This window comes from Corvus cornix, chromosome 9 (genome assembly GCF_000738735.6).
Source record: "Corvus cornix cornix isolate S_Up_H32 chromosome 9, ASM73873v5, whole genome shotgun sequence".
NCBI classification, from domain to species: Eukaryota; Metazoa; Chordata; class Aves; order Passeriformes; family Corvidae; genus Corvus; species Corvus cornix.
In genome coordinates, this window is record NC_046339.1 from 13,891,634 (window position 1) to 13,915,824 (window position 24,191).

Here is a 24,191-nt window from a genome sequence, read left to right on the forward strand (position 1 = left end):
AGTAACATGTCACCAGCTAAGCTAGTGAACAGCAGCAGTTTGAAATAGCCAGTGAGGATGGCTGGGCCAAAAGACTTTTTTCTAAAAAAGCCAGCTGCAATGCCATTTTTCGTTTAGCTGTTGACTGCCAGTCAACATTTCTTTTGGATTTGAATAAATATGCTCTATATAATGATTTCTTAGCATTTTAGTGTCCATTCTTCCTCTCTTCTCTAGCAATTCTGGGCTTTGTTATGTTCCTGACTGTGATGTTTGGGACCTGGTTTTCCTCCTTTCCATTTTTAAAGATGACCTTGCTGGTAAATCTGCTTTCAAAGGTCCTTTGGCTCCATTTAAAACCCAGACCTTTAAACATGGTCTTTAATAGTTGTGAAATGTTCTCATAAATTTCAAGCTATGTATTTTCTATATTGTTTCTTTATGGTTCATTTAGTGTGACATTATATAAAAATTTTAAAGAGGCATTTCCTTCTCAATCACTTTTGAGTGAAGTGTCTGGAAAAATCACTCTTAAAACTTTCTGTTTGAGCCATTAATTAGCACACTTCTTGTTAACTGCTGCTGTAGCTTTTGATTCACTGGCACCAGCACCCTTCTGGTGTGATGGATGTGCTGTAAAGGCTTAGATAGATAGGCTGTTTGCATGTCATAGTAAAATGAGATATGGCATTCACTTTCAAAATGAACTTTATGGGATAATACTTTATAGAAGTGATGATGTCGTCCTGGATACTGCAGCTTTGCAAGTAAATACAAATAATGCTCCATGTGTTTTATTAGCCTTTGTCAGTGTAACCTTTAACAGAAAATTAAGACATATTCAGTGCAGTATTTTAAGATGAAAGGGGCATTAACATAATGGCATAAATAACAACCCAAGAATTTATGTAGGCAGCTATGAATAAAGATACAAAGGTTTCCTGAACATAAGAGTCTGGTGTGAGAAAAAACCAAAAAGTCTCATAGAAATAGAAGGAGTTACTGGAAATCAGAACCCCTTGAGATGGGGAGGAATTTAGTGGTTCTGGTTTTATTTTGACTCTTCTTCTATAAAATAAAAAAAAAAGTTTTAATATTGCCCAACAGGTTTTTTTATGTATAACAAACTGCAGTGTAGAAAGCTTTTCACCTGATGGGAATTAATGACCAAGGGAAAAAAAGCCTGACAAACAAGAGGGACATATATGGAGTTAGCACAGCACTGGTCACCATGTCCTTTCTTGCCCTTGAACCTGCTGAGGGATTAAAGGCAGTGCAGTACTCAGATGTCCCTGTAATGAAAGAGCCAGAACAACACTTCAGAGAGGAAAGCAGCATGAGAAAAATGGAGAAACCACAATTGATTACTGCCCTTGGTTTTGTTGGTTATCAGGAGCTATGACACAGCAGTAAAGAGTAAGGCTTAGGCAACATCTGTTATTTGTCCAGCATGAAAGGAGTTTGAAAGCTGTGCCACTGCTGGAATGAAGATCCATCCTGGGGCGGGTTCTACACAAGGGCACAAGCCTGAGTGCGTGGCTCACCTGCCACTGCCAGCAGGTACCACCAGCCCCTGGCTACACCTCTGGCAGAGCGTGGCACCTGCACTGCCTTCCCAGACAGCAGCAAGGAGCTCAAACAGCATTAGCAGGCCTGTAAGTAGATGTCCCAGAGAATTATCAGGGACAATGATGAATCACACTGGCATTTAGACCATGCTCAATGGGAGCTAAAAAGTGAAAAAGTAATTTCATTTTGGAGTAGATTTTCAAAATACCTGGAGGCAGATATTTCCCTGGGTCATGGCCCAGTCTTGTAACTTTCTTTCCGCAAACTCCTTCTCTTTTTGGTTGTTACATCCGGTGCTCTTGTGTGTGGCGTAATAATAACCTGTGTAGGGTAAAGAGAGCTGCCACTGACAGTAATAGCACCAAGACTCAGTTACATATAACTTGTGCAGTATTTTCTTTTGGTCATCACAAATAGAATTAATGAAAGGCAAAAATGAAAAACGGTTTTTAAAGGTGGATGAATCTAATAAATAAGAACCAGAAAAAAAAAAAAAGAAAAGGTTGTCAATTTATATTCTACAAAACTTGAGTGGGTTTTGGCAGTCAGCATTAAATGCAACTTTGCTGTGTTGCTGTGCATCATCTCAGGACAAAAAGTAGTACACAATGCTTGTATTTAATGCATTCTACTTATGTCGTTCAGTAAGTGATAGTGTGTCCTATCTAATTAAATCCAGATTTCTGTACATCTCTTTATTTACTTACTGTGAAAATAATGGAAGCTAGCATTAAAGTATTAAAATCAGATAAAATTGCATTTCATATTAATACAGTGTGTGGAAATGTGTAATTTAAAATATATCTTACGAAATGTAATCTTCTTTACATATTGCATAGAGCTCTGATATTGATCAAGATATTTCTGGGAGTGTATGATGAGAGGAAAAAATGAATGTGTTATCTTTCCTCTAGCTATAAGCTTGCTTCTTGATGATCTCTCACACTGCTTCTTTGAATAAAACTAGTTCTTGTTTGATCTTTTTTCTTCTTGTTGTTTAAGGAAGGTTAGTTTCAAAAAGGAATGTTGGAATGTAGTCAGCTTCTCTCCAGTCAGATACTTTGCAGAGCAGTGGGTGAGCAATCCAGAGTCCCTTCATCTTTGTCCCTTCTCTGGTCACACTGGGAACAGTTCCTAAGACAAACTTTGCTTTGTTTTCCCACTTTCAGACCAGCACAGGTCGAGGGGACCCAGCAGGGTCTGGCTGACAAAGGCACTCAGATTGAGATCTGCCCTTAGCTAGAGCAGGACACTGGAAAGAGCTGCAGGACACACAAGCTGCAGTGGCTGCAAGGAATGCCAGGACACCTCGGATGGACAGGTCGATGTATTTAACTTTGCTTCTGGTTTGAAAATTCAGCCTGTTTAGAGACAGGAGAGGCTTTAAGTTACTTTTCTGAACACTGAATCCTTCAGGTTGGTTCCCGCATCATTCACACCGATGTAAATCCTCTGAGGCCAATGGGAATTGTACTGGACACAAATGCAGTGAGAATGAGGTAATCTATATTCATATGCAGGATCTTCTCTTTTCTTGAATCTGCCATAGCAGTGATCCCTATCTGTGACTAAGGATTTGCTTTTTAAATCACAGTTTTTATTTGTGTCAGAAACATTCAAATATAGCCATCCTGGGCTACATGCATACACATTTGTAACTGAACTCTTTAAAATCATCCTCTCTTGTTCCTTATGAAAATATGTCTAATAAATCCTGTAAAAAATCCATCTATGCAATCTTGAGACAGGCACTATTAAAATTAAGAAGGGCTTTCAAATTTAGGAGATGCTTTAGGATTAGAGCCTTATATTTTAATATCCAGCATCAAAGCTTCAAAGAAATTTATTCAAACTTGTACACCAGCAATATGAAAGGTGACAGGTGTCTTCCTGCATTGTTATCTGCTGGTTGGGAACCAAAAAGCAAAAATTAGTGATACAGAAATCCAAAAACTGGAATTGAAAATGAACTCATAAAAAGATGACATGAATATTGCCTATATCTCTAGAACAATAATTGTTGCAGTTAATTTTTTTTTGCTTTTTCATTAACCAGGCACTTAAAAATATTCAAAAGAATAAAATTACCTGAGAAAAACCAAAATTGTAACTATTTTCACTCTGTAATGTTTACCTTTGGAGAAGCAAAATTGTCTGCCAAATGTGGGATGGTTCCTTTCTTTAAATTCTGACTGGCGGGAAAAAAAAAAAAAATCTGCTGTCTGCAGAAATTATCTAATTTTGTAGCTGTCTTAAGGATATGTCTCCTTTTAGCAGATGATGCCCTTTCTTCCTTGAGTGGAACATTCACTGTGCTCCATAAACAGTCACTTTGCATTATGTAGATTATTTCCCAAGAAAAGTAAAGGAGCGGGCTTTTGACAATGATGGAAACAATGAAGCATGAAGAATTCAGAGAAGATCAAAGGTGCTCATTAGTTTAGATGGTAGGAAATAGAGCCACTAACAATAACACAGTATCTTTCTTGTTACTCTTTCATACAGTATGAAATCCCATAATTGTTGCATCAGAAAATGCTTCATTTACTTTTCATGAATCAAATATTTAAAAGAAATTCTTATGCTTCATATCACATGTAGTAGAGGGACCCCCTCATTTATCGTATTACTTTGATGTATTTTTTTATTACTTGAAAGGCTAATTCAGATTGCAGAGGTTTCATGAATATTTTATGGATTCGGTGTTGTGAATGATCAGAAATCTCTCTCTCTGATATGCTCTGGGCTTACGATTCAGCAGTGCTCAAATTCAACCCAGCAGAGGAATAGGCTGTGGAAGCAAAAACCCAGTTGAATCATCTTCCATATTCCTGCATTTTTACTCAGAGCATTCCTATGACAGCTACAGGTGCCTCCCATATGTATAGAGCTGAGCACATCAGTGGTGCAAAGTAATATCTTATTCATGTCTCTTCTCTGCTAAGACATAACCAAGAGAACCTATTTCAGGCAACTTCATGTTATAACCACTGACTTAGTTCATCCTAAAACTATTTTTGATCTTATTTATTTTCTTGCTTTAAATTACAAAGGTCTGAAAATCTTCTAGTATGTGGTTTAGCAGTTCTAATATTACTCTTTCCCTACTCCATTTGAGGTTGAAGTATAACAATAATACAATTGGTTTAATTAAATTTTTACTGTTTCTTATGTCTGCTATGATTACCAGACTGGTGCTGTATTTAGATACTAAATCATTTTTATTTAGTAGCACATCAGTAGTTTTAAAATTTTATCCACTATGGGCTTTCTCCCTATATATCTTGCAAAAGAAAAGGGAATCTGTGTATTTAAAATTTTGTGGTGGAATATTCTGAGCAAAGCAGTGGATAGATCAGTGGAGGACAGATAAAAAGTAAATAAAAATATATCTTCAGCATCCACTGCAAGCAAAAAATCAAGCTGAAAAGACCTGCCAGAGTACCACTAAAACCCACAATATATACAGAAATTGCTTGTTTGTAGTAGAATAGATCCAGTGTCTTCGTTTAATAGTGATAAAAACCTCATCAAACAACTTCTGCTCACTCATACAAGGTCAGTATCACCTGCATTGCTCAGAAGGTTTGCTGTGAACCACTTCAGGTAGAAGGTCTTGACTACCCTGTGACACAGTTGAAAACCCAGTCAGTCATCCTGTGCCACAGCCCCAACTGTTCCCCTGCTCAGAGCCATTTTGTATGTGACATCTAACCACTATGTCAGGATAAATGGTTTCATCTCTTTTTGTGCTGATTTGAACTACAAGCTCACCAATGTTACTGGTTTTCCACAGCAGTGAATTCCCACAATTGCACATTAGCAGAGAAACTGGTGTCTGGGCTTTCAGAAGTCCTCGGGTTTTCTTCACAACGAACAGACTGGAGGTTAACACTACTCAGAGGTCATGGGAAACATCCATAGTAAAGGGATGTGGGAGGGTTTGTGCAGTTTCTCTCCCTCCTATTCTGCTGTTTCAGAGTCTGCAAACAGCTGCCAATGTGTTTAATCATTACAAGCGAAAAAACACTGGAAAATGTATGCAAAATATGGGTGCACTGGGAGAGGACAGGAGGGTGGGAGAGAAAAAGAAGACAGATTTTAATGATCTCTGTCCACTCCCAAAGTAAAGACATACCCAATGTTATCCAGCAGCATGAAGATATGTTTTAACAATAACCTTTAAAATAATGGTAAAAAATATAAATTAAATACTGCTTGTCTGTTCCCCAGAGTTTAAAAAGAATATCAGCTTCTGCTTTATTTGGTAGGAAACCTTAGCTTACTCCAGAGAACAGGGTGTAAAGCCACAGTATTGCACTGTTAAAGAGATTTGGTATTCCAGCTAGGTACTGAATTTCCTTTAATAAATATTAGCACTTGGAAAAATTCTGAACTGTGTAAAACCCACAATTTCGAATTCCTTTCCAGCACCTTAGCTTATGCAAGACTGACACAGAAAGGAACTTCTGAAGCCCATAAAGGCAGGGAGGTTTAACTTCTGTTTTCATTTTTCCTAAAAAAATATTAAAGCCATGCTCGAGTAATCATTTTTAATGAAAGAATATAACTCTGTGAGTTAAACTCTCTTAATAAGCCTGAACTTGTGAAAGAAGTGCATTTCAAGACTATCATGAGTAATTGCTGCATATTTTCAAGACATCATTATTAAGATGAGCAGCTTTTAGTGCTGGTTAACTGTGACACTGCTGATTTTCAAGTGTGTGCAACTCTTACATTTTTGTCGTGCTATCTTTCGACAGCTCCTTCTCCTTTTGCCTCCGAACATGGGACAGGTTCCTACTTTCAGTGGGGTTTATTGTTGATGGTTTATGTCCATCCTTGCAACTCCATTAGCTAATGGAAAAAAAATAGTGATGGACCTGTGTATCATGCCCTGAGATTTACATACCACAGGTTTTTGTTAAGAGTTTTCAATCATTTAACACATATAAAGACCATGCTGAAAGGTGATATTCCAATACACAAGCCAGCTATGAAATAACAGACATAGTGGTAGTTTTTCTTCTCAACCTATTGGCTCAGATACTGAGGGGACAGGGGAGGGAAGGGAAATATGCTACACAATAAAGAATCTCCTGACTCAGCCTAAGGGAAGAGATATTTTTCTGGTTCTGTGATCCAGATCACTCGTGGGCAAGACCAGACCAAGGCAAATGGATCAGACAGATGCAAAACAAGCCCAGCCATAAAAACCTCAAAAAAATCTTCCAGTCTATATCCCAAGCTCTTTAGTATGCTCATCATTACTCTGTAAGTTTTAAAAAGGAGAGCACATGAAGCAAAGCCATTTGCCTACCTTTTTACTGAATCCTGCATTATACTTTCTTTTATAAAAAGCAGACTAAATCTAATGACTGCAGCCATCTTACAATCTGCAGGCCTTTCTGCCTGCAAGCTGTGATCAATTTATAAAGTACAGATGAAAAAAAGCAGCCCAGAGCAGGATGCAAAAGCTCAAGTAAGCTGCCAGCCTTTTCTTAGGTGCCCTCTTTGGGGGCAGCAGCACCTCCACACTCATGGCAGGGGGTGAGAAAGAAGTTGAAATGAAGTCATCTCTTTAGAGAACAGTAAAAAAAACTTTTAAGTCACTTTTCTTCACTTCCACTTCACTCAGTTCAGGCACTCAACATTTACTTACAGGACATCAGAATTTAAATAAAGGACTCAAACTGTGTCAACTTTTAAATGATTTCTTGTTCTTCAAGATACTGGCAACCTGATACCAGAAATTCCACATCCCTTTATCTGCCTTAAGAAGAGCTTACAGACTTAGAAGCAATTTTCCCACTCTATCAAAATTCTACAAAGGACATGAGAAAGGTCAGAAAGAAAGCTCTGGTTTCTCTGACTTTGACCACAGAGCTCTCCAAAAAGCATATTGAATATCATTGCACCCAAACAGGGAAACATCATACCATCACCTTTTTAATCTATGATGGATGGCATTATATGGCAATAACAGAGCGATACAATGGCAACCTTGTCTTCTTCTGGGTTTCATTTAAATCAAATCCCCCAAATGAAGCCTAACTTAGAAAGAAAAACAAAAAGAGCTGAACTTTAAATGCTACTACAATATAAGTGTGCCAGTTAGAGTCCTGCAAGGAGTTCCTTTTTATCTGAAAGCACATGCAAGCTCAGAATCCAAGTTCAGATAACTGTATACTTTTCCCAGGGTGGTCTCTTTGATTTGGTGGGTCTCAGGCTCCTAATTATCCAGATCAAGTGTCAGACCAGAAAGATAATGTTGGAGCCTGCATGGGCCTGGCTTCATTTCCCCTGGAAATCAGTGTGCAGAGACCAGAAGGAAAGATCTTACTAGTTTGCACCAGATTTTCTTTAAAGAAAGGTGTAAGAACTGAGCCATGCTTATTTTATAACTGTGCTGCAAACTGTGCTTGGATGTCTCTACGTGGAAAGCACAACATGAAGGTATGATGAGGTTTAGGAGTGCCATGAAGACGTGTTCTGTCCTAAACAATGACAATTCTTTACAAAAGAAATAATTAGTTAAATTCATCATATGTTCTAGCTGTATTTGTTTTTTTGTGATCTTCAAGCAGGTCGAAGCACAACTACATGATGTTTATTAATGGCTTAGCAGGAAGGTGTTGCCTATATGCAAGATGAAGTGTGCCTGAGAGAGGAGGAACTTTTCTGTGAGTCTGCAAGATAAGATGTAGATGAGCTGTGGGTTAGAGGAGGACTAATAACACAGTAAGTGATAGTATTAAAAATAAATAAATGTTTAAGTCATAAACCATGAGAAAAAAAATGAACTACTTTACTGAGCAGCTTAGAAGAGAAAGAAAAATGAACCCAATCCCTTGGATCAAGGCAGTTAGAAATGGTTTATAGTTTTAATACTCAAGACTGGCAATGACAATAAAAATTTCTTAGACACTGTGGCCTTTATCATTCTCCCCACTTACAATCATGGAAGATATTTGTGCTTATTGTGCATTTATCAACACTCAATTTTCTGTAAGGTGTAATTATTGATAACTAAAATGGTGATCTTAAATCATAAAAAAACCACTGTTAAGTAAAAAATATTCCTCAAGCTCACACCTCAGAAAACAAGCATTCCATACAGATGCCTGCAGCCCAGTCATGGTGCTACTGGTGTGGAATTTCTCAATGTGGTGAAAAGGGACATGTTGTAGATTTTGCATGTTCCCTGAAGGCATGTTAAACTTCACAGACACCTCTCCAGAGAATCCAGTGACTGAGATCTTTGTTCCCTTCACCAAGGAAATCAGATGCAATGCACTCAAAAATTGAACTCTTCACATGGCAGGTTCAGTACTGAACAGAAAAGCAACTGTTTGCCTGTCTTAAAGTAATAACCAAAACCTCTCAGATCTCTACATAAGTGCTCAAAGCTTGAAATGCTTGTGTCTAGGTGTAAAACACTCAAAGCCTTGGACTTGTATAGAGTAATTGCTTAGTCCCATGTAGTACTCCTTAATTTCTTTGATCATGAACAGTAATGCCTGTCAGATGTGCATTATCACAGTGCTGGAGGCAAAAAGCTCTTTTGTTGCTTTCTTTTGAGGTAATAAATGAAGTGATGCCATTCACATTTTATAGATAAGGATGTTAGCTACAGAGAGTTGAAGGTTCTTGCCTAAGGTCACGGAGGAATTACTTCGTCTGAGCTGGTTATCTCTTATTTTAGTCACATAAAAGAATTTGGTTCTCAGTTATCAACTATTTATCATTAAATATGTCATTAAACAAAGAATAAAGAAAGCATCACTGTCATCATTCAACAGAAAAGCATCTTGCAAGTGTGAGTCATTACAAAGTGGAGTTCTGCAACAACAGGGTGTTTTAACAAGGGCAAGGCTAGAAGCTCAATATTAGTTACAGAAAGCATAAAATAAATACAAGATTACTGAAAACTCATCTAGTTTCAAAAAGAAGTGGATATGGTGTGAATCACATCACAGGTTTCAGATCCTCACGGCTGCCTTGGTGTCAGACTTAGGAAAAACAGCTCTGATTTTGGCCTCACGTTGCAACCTTGTGAAACTCCCATATTTTGCATTCGGATGTGAAAACCAGCCTTACTTACTTTAAATTTTTTGAGGCTTTTAAATTCCCCAACTCAAATAAAATCGCGGGACAGCTAAAACAACAACACATAGGACCAAAGCAAAATTTTACAGGAGACTCCATGTGACCAAAGACAGCTGACGTTAAGAAATTTCTATGGAATATACAAACTTGAATTTTTAGTCAGAATTTGTGATATTACATCAAGCATGCTTGCTCACCCAAGCTGGGCTGTAAGATTGACACACGTATTGCTACTCTATTAGGATTTTTTTGTCATTTGCAAATTTTATTAGCAATGATTTTATATCACTTTTCAGATATTTGCTACTTGTCACTCAAGAAATTTAATTACTCTGAATCAAGAGTATTTCTGTGAAAGACTTGTTACAAAATATGCTAGTGGAGATTTCTTATCAAAGATAATTTTTAATCTAATAGTTGATCATGCCTAGCCCACTTACATTGAGATATATTAACTTTGTATAGACTTGTTTGGGATACATTGTTTTCCGTGTCATTAATTTCAAATATTTTTAAATTTTAGATGGTTTGTTCACTCAAAAAGGATGTTTGCTTTTATTGTTTTTATTCTAACTAATGAGTAAGTGTACAAGTTGATGATCAGAAGCACAGAAATAACTGACATTTTTATTCTCCCATAAAATTTTAATATGAATGGCCATAAACAGCTCAACTAGAATGCCTATTGTTAATTTTAAATTGATTTATGTCCTTTTTAGAACTATGGTTTAGGGTCCTCTTTAATTTTTACAGTTTATGGTGGATTTTAGTAGTAGATGTTAATTCCTCTGATAAAGAAAAAACAGCATGTGCAATAGAATGTATTTACAAAGATTATTTTTACTGCAGAAATTATTCATCTCCTAAATTTTATGATGATAAATATCCAGATAAACTGCAATGAAATACAGCTTCTTTCCTAGACTTTCAGCAATTCTTAGAATGAGGAGAAGTGGGAATCCATTGGCAATGAGTACTTGGTGATGTATGGAAATACCAACATTTTCCAAGCACCTCTGAAGCCTCACCTAGTGCTTCTTGGACTGAAATTCCTACATGAATAAGGAGAGAAGAGAGTAATTACAGAAGGAACACTGAAAGAGAAAAAAAACCCAAAACTTCAAATGCTATTTAATTAATGTTATTTTCAGGATAATTTTTTGATTCCTATGAAAATCATTTTATCACAATTTGGAAGGAGATTGTTGACAACACCAACATTGCAGAGCTCGAATCTTTTCAGGCTACATTCATAAAAATGAGGAAAGCTCTTCAAAGGCTTTAATACCAAATGATGTAGTTTGATGCAGGTAGTTATATACTAGTTTAAATCTATCAAACACCTAACTATTACTTTTGATTTATTCTCAGAATTCTGATTTGAGGCAAGAAGTTCTGGTGCTGGAGCCTGTGCTTTTATCTTCCAACCCTTTCAGTGTGCAGATGCATTCAATGCTTCTGCGAATCAGCCTCATAACTCTAAAGAGCACAGAGGGATTTTTGTGGCTTTAATTTGTTTATTTGGTTCTGGTTTTGTTTTGTTTTGATTTTTTGCCTGTCCATTCTCTCCAGGAAGAAAATTAGTCTTGTTAAACCAGTTAATTTAGTTAAACCAGTTAATTGGGCTGGGAAGCTACTGAATTGACAGTAATTGTGTATTGTTCTATTTTCATACTTGAATAACAAACCATTTTTAATTCTTGGTGATGAATAAATGGTCATAGAATATTCTAAGCCAATGTCACAGCTCAGAGAAAACTACAGAGCTTTCTGAGTACCAGCTGACTGAAAACACCAGCCCGTTATTTTTGTGAACTCAGGCTAGTAGTGATTTTTCATTGAATTTTTGATAGGTCAAGTACAGTTCAGATGTGGAATGATTTTTTTTTTCACATCCTACAGTGTGGTATTTTTTAGCAGGTTTTAAGCTAAAAATAAAATTTTTTTGATATACAGGAAAATAATATAATAATAAAATAATATAAAATAATATTAAAAAGTATTCAGAAAATACTTCAAATTATTAATTATAGCATTTTTTAGATACAGCAGAGAGCTTGGCCATGGTGAGCTGTATTTAGCCTAAGGCTGAACAATTATTAAGAAGACATGGTGGCTTTATACCAATTGTGTCTTTTATGAATTCAAGGCTTCAGAAAAGGGCAATTTGGCTTCCTTACAACAAGTTTTGTGTAAAAGCAAGTTCTGAGCTGTTTAAATCACATCTGTGGGGTTTGAGCAGCTTTACAGGCCAGAGACCAGTAGTGACACTTGGCTGCTTCCTATGTATCACAGGGGGATTTCTAAGACACTCTTAGAGGTTGTTGGTTTCCAAATGCTGAACAAAGATGACAGCAAAGAGGGACAGGTGGAGGCAGTTTTTCTACCCATCAGTTTCAACCAAGTCTAATTTTATTACATAAAAATATATCTGCTTTAAGTAACAACTTGATATTACAACTATTTATGGCCCAGACAAATACGAATTGGAAAGTATCACATGGAGCATACTTGAAGCATTTTTTACCTTATTGGATGGAAGAAGCAGCTTACTGGAATGAATAAGTAGTCCATGTAGGATAAATTTAGTATATTAATATTAAATATTTTACAACACCATATCTGAATTTCACTTTATTTTTCCATTAATTAATTTCTTATTACTCCTTTTTTTCTTTTTTTTTGGTACAGCCTCTGCGAAATGGAGTAAAGCCACCAAAATAAATAGTTGAATTATTTCTAACCAAATAAATTCTCATTTAAACTCAGGTTTCTAACTAAATTATTTCCTCTTCCCCACTTACTGTGAGGTAGGAGAAAATTGGCTGCTTGAACTCCAATTACAGGCCTCTGCTTAAGAAAGATCTGTATAATTTGTATACTTGCTGAGACAACACAGTAGTTCCTTAGTCTCCGAAATGTCTCTGTGCTCAATTAATATTTTCCAGACGAATGGTATTGTCACCAGTGAACAGGGATTCTCAGTGCTGACTTGAAAAGAGACAAGCCAGGCACTTGGACACTCAAACTGAGAAAGTGACCAGTGCTCAGCAAGGACCATGGAATCGGAACATTTGCAATAAATGTTGAGGTTAATCTTAGATCAGAAAAATCCCTTCTCCTGAGAAAACAACTTCCTGTGAGTGAATCTCAAATTTCAGTTGACAGTGACTCCAAGAACCTACCTGTTTCCTAGTGACTTTTTATGTAATTTAACAGGATGCAATATGAAGAGTGTTTTCCCCTAAGGACCAGCATAAATTTCCTTTTGCTTGCTTTCATCCTGTTACTTATGCTTAGACTACTTCAGATTATCTTAAACATTTCCATGGTACCTATTGATAACAACACCCCCAGTGAAACTTTGATGGTGTTTACTCCTTTTCAGATACAGCACAATCAAGGAGGACAATGTGTGTGCTTGAACCCCCACAGCAAGAAGCCAATTTTTACCAATAAGGAAAAAAATGCTGCAAGAACCAGAAAGATTAAAAAACCCAACAAATCAACCAACCAATCACCCAACAAACAAACCAACAAATCCACCAAAAAAACCCCCCAAACCACTTGCAGAAGTAGATTATATTTGAGCCTGGAAAAAAAATATTACTGGAGTAGACATGTATCCTTCCAAGTTTTTATGGAGACAATAAACCAAGAACTGGGTAATATGTTCTGACCATCTATTTTAAGCCAACTTGAAGTACTTGCCTAGTAAAATTATTGCTTTATATAACAGTTTGTTCTTTTTGTTTTGATTAATGACCATGCTAGTTTCTAGGCAGCAATGCTTCCTACAGCTACATAGGAGAAAGCACTTTTTTTGGAACTGCTGTTACCTGCCAGTGAGAAAATGGCTGTCCTGCCAGTGCATTTTACAGAAAACAATTAAATCTTGTTCTAAAATAGAAAGTCTCCAGCGTTGTTTTTAAACATGTAACAGTTTTTGAGCATCCTGTTCTTGTTTTTCTAATTCAATTCCATTACTGACCTTGTGAATCTTCAGACAAGATAAATTGCCTTTATTTGAAATAGATTAACTATATAAACACATATTCTCTCCAAATATCTTTGGAAACACTCATACTTCCTTACAACTCCTTTTGCTAGCTCAGACATTTTTAACAGCTTGATATTTTTTTGGGAGCTCATTGCAGTAGAAGCACATTGTGCACATGTCTTTTAGTGTTTAATCTTTTTCATTTACAGAGTTTGGTCACAGAACAAGGACTCATGAAAACCGAACTTAATTTCACAGGCATATAAAACAAAATGGCAGCATTCAGATAAGGCAACTGAAAAAGCTTTGACTGTTGCAGAAGCTTGAATACTGTTGTGACTTTTCCTGTCTAAATCAAATGCAGAAAACTGGCACAGCTAATTTTGATGGAGAAGATGTGTTGCTTTGAAATGTGGTGGAAAAACACAACCCACAACCCACTGCTTCCACTTCTTCAGCTCTCATGCAGCCTAGCAGACAAGAGTCAGACCAATATCTGCAACCAAATACAAGCTGCTGATCCAACCTGTCTTTCGAAGAAATTGGATTAGGACAGAGGAACATTAGGCAAAAGGCAGGAGTTTCCATACCTTTTTAAAGAAATGTCTTCAAATTTTTATCATGTCTTTGAAAAACAAGAAGGACTAGGAAAACCAAACAGCTAATTTTTAGGTCACTCTGCTTTGAATGCAAAAACTGGGAATCAAGTCTTAAAAAAAATTATTTAAGGTCTACAGTAGCAAAGAAGGTGCTTTCATTTCCAATTGCTGAACAGAGCTGCATGGGTAAAAATCTCATGAAAAATGCCAAAGTGGTAGCCAGATTTCAAGAGAGCTTCTGCCAGAGATTCATGTTCAATTGTATGAACTGGACATATGGATTTAGTTATATTATGTGGGAAAAGTTTGGAGCACAGAAATTGTACTTCTGTAAAAAGCCAAGAAATATAATGCAGAGGGACTAGGCAAAAAAAAAAAAAAAAAAAATAAATCTTTCAAACTAAGGCAGAAAGTGAAAGAAAAAACCACAGAGTTGTGGGTTCTTCTGTCCAGTAATAAAAGGAAAGTAAATTTCTCAGAACATTCATGAATAAATCCAGAGCTTAGTGCTATATTTCAAAAATAAATAACAACAATCTGCATACAGAAAAGGTCAACAGCCAGTCTGGTACTATAAACTTTTTTGGTTTTGTTTCTAAATCCTGTTATTGTGGGTTTTAGTTGTTGGTTTTGTTGTTTCTTGGTTTTGCATTTTTTTCTTTTTAAGAAGAAACTTCCTACTACAGAGACAACCAGGCCAGAGACAACTCTATTAGCACAAAGGACATTCCAGCAAACACCAGAGGCTTTTTCAGTGAATACAGGGTGGAGAGGACCCAGCCTTCCCACCAGAGAGCCAGCCAACACTTCAATAACTGCCGCTCCCAGTTCTGTATCAGCCATGGGGTAGGTGGGGTCTATTTTTCACTTTTAACATCTTGCTTGATGAGTTTCCAGTTTGAATTTTATGCTTTGAGCCAATTTTTCCACAATTTCCCAGCTTCTGGCTGCTGTTGCACATCAATGGTTGTCTCCTTACGCTTTCTCTTTCCCAAACTTTCTGTCTCTGGAGGAAGATGAGAGGTTTTCTCTGTTACTTTTCTCTTGTGCAGAGCTTACTAAGAGAGTGATTAGTTGCTGTATTAGTTGATTATTTTTCAGAGTGGTGCAGGCCTGAAAACACCTTTCTTGGAGACAAACCTGCTTAGGACTTTCTACACCCATTATTATTCTAATTCCTTGGAAAAGATCCTGAGCTGCTTTTTTTCAATCCACATGATCTACAGATGCTATCAGATGATGTAATCAACTTTCTCACATATGCTTGGTCTGATCAGAATGAAAAAATTTGCTGGTGCTTTTCTTATTTTGATAAACAGCCATCCAAACTCTTCTTGCAGTTAGATCTCCACTGTATTTCAGTATCAATGGAGCTGAAAAACAGAAAGGGCAATGTAAACACATTGTTATAAACACATAAAATATTCCTAATGAGACCTTTTCATACTAGCAGCCAATCACCTCTATGATCCTCCGGTCATACCACCTGTGTCAGCAAATGCAGTTTCTCAATAATTTCATCCTTGCCTTTCTTCCTGAAATCACTGTCAAAGAACTAATTAAAAATGTTAAAATATCAGGATCCTAAAAATGGCACTGTAAGACAAATCTGAGAAAAACTGGATGTTTTAAGTTCTCAGTCTGATTCCTTCAGCCTAGCTGAGGTTCAAAAGCAATGTTGTGTTTAATAAGAAATCTTAATGTTTGTCTGTGTATTCTTTCTTCATGCAGCTGTGGGCTCAGAGCTTCTAAAAAAAGATGAAGACATGAAGACAATCAAGCAAACAGGACTGGCAGTGCCCAGCAAAAGGCTGAGGAGCTGGGATGCAGTGCAGGAAAACTACAGAGCAAGTCTGAGTGATGACTTTAACCAACTCTATCTTTGACCTTTACTCAGTCTAATTATTGTGATTTTCTTTCGTTTTATTGTGGTTTTTCAAAATGTGTCTGCACTTTACAAATGCTCTGTTTGCTTCAGTAGAAAGAGTCAAAACAAACAAGTAAAAACACCAAGCCAAAAGTACAACCCCGAAGCTGGAAACTACATATTAGAAGTAGGAATGGCCAAACTCTGCTTGCTCAGACTTCTCTCTTATTCCCAGCCCTGCATTCAGAAGGGAGGAAGGAAACAAAGGCCATGCTTCTGTGGCACTTCATGTGACCCTGCCAACCCAGCCAGAGCCTGTCAGTGTCCACACACACTCCCAGGCAATCCTGTACCAGCCTGAGCTGCCAGTAAGCCCATATTCCTTGGGAGCTGCTGGAAGTGCTGTGCAAACCTGGTGTGGACACCCAGGCTGCCCTCCCCCAGGAAAGGGTTAATGTCAAAGTGACAGACAAACTACTTTCAAACCAGCATTTCTATGTCATGTATAACAAAATAGAGAAAGTTTCTACTACTTTCTTCAGAAGTGAAACACAGATGGGGACTGGAAAACCATTTTTGGTCTCCTTGGTGGAACATTGCTTTATGATCTGAAACCAACATCTGCCGAAGAGGCTATCACTCACAGGTACAAATGCGCTCTATTGAAAGACTGAAAAATTAATTAAACCATTGTTTATTCAATTACATTCTTTGGCCCTGCTCCATCTAGATAAACAAGCTGAATAAACTTCTGAAATCTCTCAGCCTGAAGAGCCTGAATCCTATTATCAGCTGTTAAATTAAACATTTAGAAGGCCACATTCCATGAAAGGATATTTCCAAGGACCTATGGTACTTGTAAAACAGCATATTCAAAATATTTTGCCATTTTAAACAAAACTGCCTTGAGATTTTCAAAATCTTAAATAGGCCTAAAAATTAACTACTTCCATTTAATTTTTTCCAGCAAGTTTTATGTTGTAAAATATGTTTTTTTATATAAACCAAGGTGAATCATCCAATAAAGAAGAGATAGTGTGTTTGGTTGCGTAATATTTTCTTACCTGTGATCACAGACCATACCAAAGAGTGTGAAATTCCTCTCTGCCTCTCTACAGGTCACAGTAACTAGGTATAATTTCAGAGCAGACTACAGAAATTTCACACATTATTCAGTGGGGAAAGTAAGAGGGAGACTGAAGCCCAGGACCAACAGTATTTACAATTAGAAGAAGGTGTGAGAGGCAAAGCAGATGTGCTTGAGCACAGAAACCACCTGGCAAGTTTCACTTTACAGTCCTGCATGTGCAGAAATGCTTTTCAGAAGTGATGAACTTTACAGCACCACTGGAATCCTATACTTCACTATATGAGAAACTGGCAGCAATAGTAGCTGCAGGACAGAACTGTCACGGGCCAACTACACCCCTTTGGAGGGGGCAAAAAGAAGCTCATGTATTCAGAGGTTTAAACCAGAATATGATATGCATGTGTCATTGGGATATCCACTGGCACAGCAGCTTCAGCCATCAGCACTGAAGCCAGTGTTTCAAATTTATATTTGGCTCTTGGACAGAGACTTTATTAAAAAGGTTAGCCAAGACGAAATAGTGAGAAAAAATGTATACCACATAAAATTCCATCTTTCTTTAAGAGGCACCAAGCATGAAAGGCTATGGAAGAGTTCTCACCTTAAAACAACAAAACAAGGAAAAAAATATTGTCCCTACCGAATAACAAAACAAACATAAAAGAACTTCAAATCTATACAAGACTACCTACTCTTTCTGAGTAAGCAGAGTCAGTATGTGGAGTTTTATACTCATTCCACTGCATTCTTTCGCTATTTTTTTATCTGTAAACAAACTCTTATTTTACATGACGCTGAACGAAGAACAGCAATTTTCCCCATGGCTGGGTAAAGGCCTCAGAATCAGAAATCTGACTCCTGAGTCATCTTGTTCCCAGTTTTTCTTTATTATTTATGTGATTTTTCCATGAGGAGGAACATGGCATGTTTCTGTCCCAGAAACAGACTGGAGACTGACATGGAATGGTTCAAAAAGGTTATTTACGCAAAATAATATTTTTCCAGTATAATGCACCCCTTGATTTAACACTGGATGCAATAACCTTTGCTCAGCAGTGAGAGTGCCAAAGCATCACACAGCTTCTAATGTAGTCTGAAAAATAAGACCTGATTTTTGAAAGAGCAGTGACAATACCAAGGCATGTCAGGACCCTGAGCCCAGAGTGAGTCACAGCATTTTTCTTCTGTGTCTTTTATCTTGCTCATAGCAGAAGTTGACTTGTTCAGCAGGGACTTTAGCTTTGGGCTGAGCCAATGCCAGGGGAGCTGAGTGTCTGGGTGAGCAGGGAGGTCCCCAGAGCCATCCTTGTTCCCTGTTCTCGTTGGTGGCAGTGCCAGATTCTTGCCCTGCACCATCAGGCTCAGGGCCCAAAGCTGTAATCAGCACAGGACATTTACCATCTGCAATTATTCTGTTTTTGAAAGTGAACAGGTCTCTATCCAGGTGACAGCCATCTGTGACTGGTTTCACACACAGTTATGATACCATTGTGCTTTGCAATATGCCATTCAAAGGCTTCCTGAACAATGTGGGAAAGACGATGGATTTGACACTGAGTGTCAGGAGGAAAAGGATCATGGGTTAAGCTCAGATGCACAGAGATATTTATTCTGATGCTTGAAACTGAGCACTGTTTAGATTACAGCTCAGACTTCACAGCATCAACCGCCTTTCGTCCTTCTTGAACAGAGCAGGCAGAAATCTGACTTGGATGATTAACTCATGTTATTAAAGTTTAGAAAAGAAAATAAGTACATTGCAAATGAAAAACCTCTGCCTGTGACTGAAACCAAGAATTCAATTGTGCCATTGCTCTGCAAACTGAGCAACCGAGGCTGTGCCCCATGACACCCCCGGCAGCAGCGATGATCTGCACTGGCACTTGAAGGCACTGTAAATCATCTGCCCAGGGAAGTATTGTAGACTTCAATAGATCAGATTAGCCCTTACTGCCTTCAGAGTAGATTTACTAGGGCATTAATGGATTTTTAGCCCTTCCATCTCACTCAGTGACACTTCCCCAAGCAGTGTTATGCATATTTCTGGATACATGGCATACCATTCAGAGCAGTAACTGTTGTGCAGCAGACATGAAAATTTGGTTTTCCTTGGTCTCTGCAGGTGTACTATAGAGTTCAACCAACAGCGCATTAACAGCTGTCCTTACCTTACTAGTGACTGCCTACAAGTTTCAGTCTTACCAAAAGTTGGGTTGCATTTCTCCTGAGAGGCCAAATCTCTTCAGACATGATGCCCTCTAACTTCCCAATGGAGTACAGAAGCAAACAAAATGCAAAAGAGACATGGATTTCTAACTAAGCAGGATTGCAGCCCAAGTCTATAAAGACTGAAATTTCTATAGCTCACATTAAGAAAGGCACAGACACATGTACTACAAAAAGCTACTAACTTTAAACAAGACCTGTTTTGAAAGGCAGAAAATGCAGTAAGAGAAATTTTGCAGACCACCTGCCCAAAACCAGAGGACCAGTGTTCCCCTGCTCTCTGCTCTACTACACAACCAGCCTGGCAACCTCAGCACCCTAGAGAGACACAAAAACTTCTTAAGAGGATGGATTTTTTGTTCATTGTTTTATGTAATTTAGAATCTTCACTGTGAATTCCTTGCAGCTCTGCAGGCTGAGAGGGGCAAAAAGCTTTAATCCAAATATCAACATGCCCAAGGAAGTTTGTCTGTAAGCAGCAAGTAGCTGCTGGCAGAGGTGGTTCACCAAGGCTGCAGGACTGAGTTCCCCTGGCCCCAGCAGGGAGGCAGCAGGGTTGGAGCTCCTGCACAGGGCTGCACAGGCAGCTCTGCCACAGCCATCCACAGATGGCCCTGGGGCCTGTAGGGCCAGTTTCATCCTGAATGCTTTGAAGGTTCCCAGTCTCCTCCTTTCTGTGCTCCACTATTTTTTAAGAACTCTGGTTTACACACAATGCAGTAGAACAATATTTATCCAGTGTTGGTGTGTTTTTTTCCAAAGGGATAACCTTTGGGACACTTTCTGGGTCTTGAATAACTTTATCACTACCAGAGGAGCATAAAGAATGGTTTATGATACAGCTTACTGACCTATTTTTCATATTTGTTTCTACAGAATGACCTTTTCTTTTGCTTAAAATTTTACTCTACTTATTCCAACTATTCTCGAAGTATTGCACTAGAGATGGAAATAAAAATGGATGAAAATAATAATAAAAGAAGATATGGTATCCCTAATTTTCATAAAGGAAAAAGAGTTATTTTTTCAGTCCTTTCCAAAAGAAGAAAATCTCTCCCTTTTTATTCCAACTCTGACTGCTCTAAAAGACAGGGGAGAAGGAAGACAGCAGGCAATGGATGTAACTATCTACCTGTTCTCTTCAATCTACTGCTCTGGGCATTCATTAAAGTGTCAGGCTTGTTCTCTGCAATAGGTGTAACATTGCTTTTGTTGAATTTATCAGTAGATCTCACACTGTCTATTTATGAATGTGGTTTTTTCCATAACCACCAATGTTTAAAGAAACAGCAGAAGTCTCCATATGTGCATGCTCAGTTTTCTGAAGAGAGTTGTTCTTGAAGAGTTTTACCTTACTCTATTTGAGGTCAGTCCGGTCCTCCTCTTTATAACTCCACTATAATCTTAGAGAGCTTAAAGGAACTCTTCAACTCTTTTAACTATTTCCTTGTGATTGAACTTTCATATAACCCGTTACTTTCTTGAGTTTGCTTTTTTATTTTCACAAAGGCTTCTGAAATAAACCCCTGCCCAAAGCCCCTACATGAAAATCATTGAAAACACATCCAAATTTGACCACAATAACATTTACTTCTGTGGTTTGTATGGCCCAAAGAAGTCTTACTTGGGAATTAATATTTCTCTATTTGGTAACAATTGCAGCACATCTAGAGACTACACCTATCTAACAGCCTAACCTGCAAAACTAATGATTAAACATCAAAATACTTACCAAAATAATGTATTTAATCAACTTGTCCATTGTTTACAGAACAACATGAGAGCAGTGACAAAATAATTAATTACTTTTGTTTCTCTGTTCCATTAAACATTTCTTGAAGTATATCTTTGCCCTGTGGAATGGGAAGCTTCCCACTGGGAGCTGGGTATCAGCAGGCCTTTTGAATGCTGATACCAGCTGGGGCTTTCAGCATCAGTCCCTTCTCTGCACCTGATTACCCACCCAGTACTTTCTGCACCACAGCACTCACTGCCTCTCCTGCAACACCAGTAACTCAAAGTGGCTCCAGTCATTCCAGTATCTCTTTTGAGGGACATTCTCCAGGTCTGATTGCAGCACACAAACACAAAGCTACAAAATAATCCCTGACTTAATTTAAGCTGCCAACACTGACTCAGTTCAAAGGGGAGGTTGTCTTAGTTAAATTTGCACTGTCTGGCCATGAATTATGGCTACATTGCTCTGTCTTTCCCATTCAATTCAACTGTACTAGTTTGATGTAAAACAGGGCAGAGGGAAGCATCAGAGCATTTAAGCACTTCTTCAGTTTACAGTCCCTGCACTCTTCCACTGGAGTTAATGTTACACCTCTCCATATTAGAACGTACGGGTATGAGTTTGTCAGTTGCTCCTTAGCTTGAGTTTCAAGAGTTTTGACACCGCCTTCAATGCTCATGTAAATTGACAGAGAATGTTAGCATAGAGCCATAAAATCCAGCCTGCTCTGCATGGTACTTTTGAATACAAAAATAAAGCAAAGAGTATACAGAGGCCTTGATTTGGGCAGAACAACTGTATCCTTTCCTAAGGAAATACATGAGATCAGAGGCCAACGTTTTTTCACCTCCCCATATCCAGACTAAATAATTTTATATTTTTTTGTTTTGCAGTCTAATAAATCACAGTTGGCTCTTTCAGCTGATGTAATGTCACTGTAATGCTCTGAGACAAGTGCTGGTGTGTTAGTTATGGAGATGAGAGTGTGTAGGCAAGCACTCATTCGCCTTAACTAATGAATCCTCTAACAAAGTCACGCACAATTGAGAGGAGCACAAGTAACTGAAGCCTTGAGGCTTATTGCACTGGGTGTTCAGAGAAGGGTTTTTTGTTTGTTTTGTTCTGATTGAGTGAAACTATTTTCTGCCTTCCTTGCTTTGTAACAGGCCACAGTCCCTCAGTATGTTTCTAAACTGAGTTGTGGTTTATGGGAGACCTGACTTTTATGAAGGACAAAAGCCAGGTTTGCCTGGGAGTGATCTGAGGCGCAGCCTCACTGTGCTGTAGCAGTAGTAAAACAAGGTGATCCCACAGAGATCTATAAGTGTTCTTTTCTGAATATACGAGTGGCTTCACAGCACCACTGACAGCCCCTGAAAGCTAAATGAGCAGGTCTTTGTACTCTGAAAAACAATCAGTCCCCTGAAGACATCAGGGAAAGCACAGAGGAGCTTTGGTTTCTGAGATGGTTGGGAAACACAACAGGTTACAGGGAGTGAGAGTACTGTGGAGAGCTGGAATGAGCCACTCTCTCATTTTATGAAGACTGTTTCCCCTTCATTTCATACTTAGTTACAGAGATCTCTTCTCAGTGCTTGTTTAGGGAGCATTTTTTTCCTTGTATACAGTGTTTTTCTCTACCTTCCCACTCGAGAAATGACCTCTGCAAGGGAAGGATTGTGGCTATTTAATATTGGCATTTTATGATTACATGCTTTTTTAAATTCCTTTTTTTTCCTAATTCCTTCCAGAATGGAATGGGTCAGGAAGAAGAGAGGGAGCAGCATCTTTGTTCAAAAGCTGCTGAGCCAGCTCTAGGTAAGAAGCCCCAAGAGATTTCAGGGACAGGGGAGCCAAGCTGGAAGATATTTCTGTTGTTTCCAGAGTTCACACGATTTGTCTAAGCAGATCTCCTTCAAAGCTCTGCTTGAATATGTCCAGGGCTGTAAAGAGCTGGCCAGGCATGGAAGGCTACAAAGCATTTCCAGGGAACTCAGTCATGGCAATGAAAGCAGAGAAAAGGTACTGATAGCTCATAAAATGACTATTTTCAAAAGGAGCAAAAGTGAGAGGCCTCATGGAGTAGGATTTGAGTACAAGAGAGCCGGACACAATTTCCAACTTCAGCAGGTGGGAATTCACTTAGCCCATCCCACAGTTTGTGCCTCCACCCATACTCTGGGGATGTAAACTCTACTTTCTTGGACTTTTTTGTTACTGACGTGACTAACATTTTTAATTTACTGATTGCTGTTCCTCAGAAGCACTGAGAAAAGGAAACTCTTTTAAACTTTTTCAGAAATCCAATCTCCCTTCCCCTCCAGTTTTAGTTTGAAGCCATGGAGTGAGAAGGAGCCATCTCCAAGGAGTGGTGAATTCTCCCTGCTCTACTCATCCTTGGCACAGCAGGAGGAAAGAACAGGTTCCCTGCTGAGCACACAAGGACGTGTGAGGAGAGGATGCATTTTCCTCTGTCTTACTAAATTAGAATTACACACCTAAATTAATATATTTTCCCTGCCAAAATAGACTTGCTTTTCTCTAAGTATGGCAATAGCATTCTTACCATGGGGGAGTAAGACCAGTGGTGGGCTCTGAGGGAACAAGCACAAGCACTACAGAGCATAAGTTATGCACAAAATGAGAGACCTTCAGAGTGCTGGTAAACTTAACACCAACCAATGGATGTATAGAATGATTTGGATAAAACACTGCCAGCATACATGGAGTAACACACCAAGTAAACCACATGCCAGCACAAATAAATGAGACTTCAACACTAATAAAGTACATAAAGAAAAATACCTCTAGCATTAGCAGGCAAATGCTATGTTCAGTCTGGATTTCATGCAGGATTCATTTGAGAATTTGAGTTATAAAACTAATCCTGACACCTCACTTTGATTGAATGAAATTTTCTCCGTGCTTCCCTTTACGTGACTGGAAAGTTGTATATTTTAGTTTAAAATCCTTTCTAATCAAGACAGTTTGCAGTAGAAAAGAAGGAGAATTTA

General features: G+C 38.2%; 1 long non-coding RNA gene across 1 annotated transcript in view; it reads right to left on the bottom strand.

The window, feature by feature from the left end:
* Window positions 1-7,248: 7,248 nt before the first annotated feature.
* Window positions 7,249-24,191, bottom strand: part of LOC109951008 — a 432,683-nt gene continuing 415,740 nt past the window's right edge. The window contains exon 7 of the long non-coding RNA XR_005602594.1: window positions 7,249-15,629. This is a non-coding gene — a long non-coding RNA (uncharacterized LOC109951008). The remainder of the gene's footprint in view (window positions 15,630-24,191) is intronic.